This window comes from Coenobita brevimanus, chromosome 43, assembly GCF_032717465.1.
Source record: "Coenobita brevimanus isolate Jiangsu-jjx chromosome 43, ASM3271746v2, whole genome shotgun sequence".
In the NCBI taxonomy this organism is placed as follows: domain Eukaryota; kingdom Metazoa; phylum Arthropoda; class Malacostraca; order Decapoda; family Coenobitidae; genus Coenobita; species Coenobita brevimanus.
In genome coordinates, this window is record NC_136996.1 from 45,701 (window position 1) to 50,520 (window position 4,820).

Below are 4,820 nucleotides of genomic sequence, written 5' to 3' on the forward strand. Positions count from 1 at the left end.
ACATAAAAGATTTAGAAGAAAGGATGAAAAACTCCCTGTACTGTTGTTTGCAGATGATACTGTGTTGTTGAGTGAAGACGAAGGGGAGCTGCAAGGCTTGGTGGATGAGTTTGGGAGAGTGTGTAAGAAACGGAATGTAAAGGTGAATGTAGGGAAGAGTAAAGTGATGGTCTTTGAGAGAGGTGAAGTCAGTGAATGTACAGCGAGGTTGGATGGTGAGGAATTGGAAAATGTGAGTACGTTTAAGTACTTGGGTAGTGTGATGAGTAAGGATGGAGGTTTGGAGGGTGAAGTGCTTGAAAAGGGTACAGCAGGGAAGAAAGGTTGCTGGTTCTTTGAAAGCAGTGATAAGAAACAGGGAAGTGAGCATGGAAGTGAAAAAGTTACTACATGACAGTATTGTGATACCAACTCTAACGTACGGAAGTGAAGCTTGGACGTTGTTGGAAGGACACAAGTCAAGAGTGAGAGCAGTGGAAATGAGTTATTTAAGAGGAGCCTGTGGAGTCACATGGAGAGACAGGCTGACGAATGAGGATATAAAGGAGCGTTGTGGTGTGGATGTGGATGTGATAGGAAGCGTTGTGAAGAACACACTGAGGTGGTTTGGCCATGTGGAGAGGATGGAGGGTGAAAGACTGACGAAGAGATTGTATGTGAGTGAGGTGGAAAGGGGAAGAGGGAGGGGGAGGCCGAGGATGAGATGGAGGGATGGGGTGGAGAGGTATATGAGAGAGGGGGGTGTGAGTTGGGAGCAGGGCAGTGAGATGGCGGGGGACAGGGCGACTTGGAGACGATTTGTTTGTGGCCACCCCAAACGGGATTGAGGCGTCTGGCAATCTGTACTGTGATTCAATCAGCCATACAAGTCACAAGAGTTAGCAGTGATTATAATGACTTTGTAAATGGCAGAAACCCAACTTTGGTTGAAGTACTTTATCTCTCATGTACATTAAGATCTTAGACTCATAGTGTCTTTCTCCAGGTTATTCATGTTGTCTCACTAGGAGCCATATACTTTCAAACTAAGGAGAGCCACAACACCTTCCTTTTGCAAGTTTACCTTGTGTATTGTGCATTAGTATAATCATTTATGTTTGTCATGTGGAGTTTTGATATTAAAAAGGTATAGGATATAATAAAAAGGCAGTAAATTATTAAACCTTTTTTGGGCAGGGAACTCCTTCAGCAAGAATAATTCATGAGGTGATAGCCAGAATCCCTGTGAGGATTAATTGAGATAGTTTTATACCCAGGTGTTGGACAAGGATCTCCTTCACTTGAAAGATTGTTGGCAGTGACTAGAATTAAATATTTAAGTGTCATCCTGTCCCACAGTGGGTTAAGCTTCAATATGCAAAGTAAATGGCTAAGGAAGAGATGTTGGGGAGCTCCTAAGAGCCCCTGGTACCTCACATTGTCTTGCTATGCAGTCTTTGCAGTTAACTTTTACCATGCCTGTGATGTGATTTTTTTTACTCTTTTTTTTTCATCACATCACAAGGTGTGTTGGGTGAGGACAGTTCCCCAGGTTGCCCTGGCCAGGACGCCTGCACACTTGCTGGACACCCTTGTCAAAACAATGCTAGGTAAGTTATTCATAAATTAATTGAGTATGTATACCATCCATGAATTAACCATTAACCTCTTTGGCATATATATGGATAAGAAAGTCTACAGACATACTTTGAAAATTATGTGATTTCAGAATGAGCCTTTGCATTAGGGAACTTGAGGAGATTTGCTTTGGAAGACTTTGTAACTAGGAGTGCAGCCATAAGGTTAACAAGGTTGAAATTGGCAAGCCTGGAATACTGTATTGCCTTTCAGAGTGTATGATAATAATTTATGTTGGCTATGCATGTACTGTACAGTAGTAGGTAAATATGTGTATGTCCATTGTGCCAGACAGCACAAGGTACTATGTGTCTATGACGTGCAAGTAATCAGTAGGTAGTATTCTTTTCCCTGGGATATGGGAGTACGTTACAGTTTAGTCCTTGTTGTTTATTATTTATTCCAATATATCCCAGCTTTTTCCATACATTTGGTAATATAAATTGAAGGATACAAGCATATAAATTTTATAGATAGCATGGAAGATTAATATATATATTTTTTAAAATTACTGTGACATGACAGCAAAGAGGAATGCAAAAATAGGGAACATATGGCGGGGGTTCTTTCGTATACACAGCTGAAGACAGCTCACTGTCCCACCTTGTGATTATATAAGATTTGATACTGGCATTAGTGTAAAGTATAGTTTCATTGCTCCCTTCTAAATTTGTCTTTTCAACAGGTGTGTTGGTGTGGGTGGGAAGGGGTCATGTGAGTGTGAGTCAGGCTGGGCGGGTGAAACCTGCATGCACCGCACTCAGCCTGTCTTTTTTGCACACAGCAGTTATGTCAAGATGGCACTCACCTCTGTTCCACCTCCACATACCACCTTCCTCCAGCTCAGGTGAGATCAACTGGCCTTCGGTCATAGTCCCTTCCTTACTAGAACTACACTTGATCATTACATACCCCCTCACACTTGCCCATATTCCCACACTCTTAACTTTATCACCTGGAACTACAGTACACTATATAGTCCATTCCAGATTAGAATGACAGTTACCCATATGGGTGATGTAGTTTGAGTGAGAAATATGAGTAAAATTCTGATATTGGAATGGACTGTGTTGTTGCCTCAGTCCTTGCTCATTGAGCAGTTGAGGAGCTTTTTTACTAGGTCCTTTTAATTTATGCAAAAATAAGAAAGCAGTGATTAAAACTCTAAAAATATTGTTCCATAAGGAGTCAGATATGTGATAGCCCTGTTTACTACACAACATAAGAAATCTTTTGACATAGCTTATGTTGTTTTAGCCCGCTGCACCTTTGCGGGATTAGGGCGTCGGGCTATAGATAGATAGATAGATAGACCTTGCTTATTGGCAAGTTAAGGAGCCACAGCATAAGAACCCAGTTATTTGTGCAGAAAATATAAACAAAAGGTTCAAGCTCTACTAAAAATTGTTTCATCCATAACTTATCAAATGAAATGAAATCCTAAGAACTACACCAACCATTTGATTTATGCAGAAGTAGAACCCAAAGACTGAATCCTTTCAAAAAATAATCCTGTTAAAGAAAATGGAATTAAGAGAGCCTTTGTGTTTTAAAAAATAATCCATTCAGAGAAAGTAAAAGAAAAAAAAAGGTCTGTTTTCTTTTTCTGTAACTCACAAGTGCCTGTAGGATAAAGCCAGTTCAATTCATGTCAGGTTAAAAAATGAGTGAAATCTGTGTTATGTTCATCTTTATACATTTCTTTTCCTCACCAAGTCATTTGTTTCATGAAATTTCTTTTATTTCTCCCTCTCATGCTCTCATTTACCATATCCAGACATCTTTTTGGCCTTCCTTGCCTCCCCTTGTCCTCAGACTCACACATATATGCAATACCCTCCTCTCCTCCTAGTTCATAATCATTCTGTCTTTATGACTATACCATCAAAATGCTCATCTACCCACTGATCAATAGAAGGGCCATGCAGACAGTCTTCATTATTAAGTCACGGATGTGTTCCAGACTGTTACAACATTTTCCATGTACAGTAATTGGTGATGAAAATTGGGGAACCAGGGGAATTAAGATTTATAGGTTATAGTGGATTTTTGATTGACAAATTAGTTTTCCATCCATCCATCCATCATCCAATCCTACATTGCCCCATGAGGAGTGTAGGAGCCGGGGGTTAGGCAAGTTGGTCCTGACATTTAAGATGAGAGCGATGTTTTACCATTATTTACTGTAGACCCATTCAACCAGAGGAGATGCTTTATATTTTATTCTGACAAATACCTAGTGATTTATTCAGCTAAGGAGAGATGCCTTGGGGTGGAAGGGTTAGAAAAAGTCTCCATTATCCTGCTGCTGGATAATGTCAACTGTATTTTATTCTAGCCAGAAAATATGTTATTAATTTTTAAAGAGACATGTAAGGATGAAGAGGTTCTTACTGTATAATAACATGAAAAGAGGCAACATACAGCAAGGGGATATGGTAAAAATATTTTTGTAAGGTTGTGGACATGGGAACAATAAAAGCAGAGGACTTTAAAAATGTTATTTACACAAGCAGGTCCTGTTATACAAGTATCTGCTATACAAGAAACCAGTGATATGAGAATGGGCAATTTAGACCCGATCTCAGTTATGCGAGCAGGGTCAGTTAGCCTAACCCTATTTTTCTCTTAATTTATGTACTCTGTTATATGAGTTTCACGATCCTTTTATTTTGTTTGATATACAAGTGTCTGCTCTTTTGCTATCCAAGCAGTCTTCCATCAACACATCCCACTCATTTAATGGGACCCAGCTGTATTGAGGACTCACTGTTATATATTTGTAAGGTTTCGTACGTGGGAACACTCTGGTCAGCTGGTGTGGGTGGGGTCACAACATGGGCGTGACCTGGCAGCGCTACACCTAGTCAGTGGGCGGGTGTGTCTGAAGCTGCTGCTACACCCTGCTGCACTCACACACCTCTGCCTCACCCAGGTCGTCCTTACTGATGGGCAGTGGCACACCATATATATCCGAAGGTACTGTGTAAGGTTTTAATTTCAAAATTATAATAATGTGGTATTAATAATAATGATAAATAATAATAATAATAACTAGGAAGCACTCAAAGAGCGCATACCTCCGCCAATGCATGATCCAGATTTGGATCCACCCCAAAATTTAATAAATTCTTCCTTGGCCCATGGCCCACCCTTCCACTAAACTTCATTGATATAATTGAGAACTTTTGGAGATACTGTCT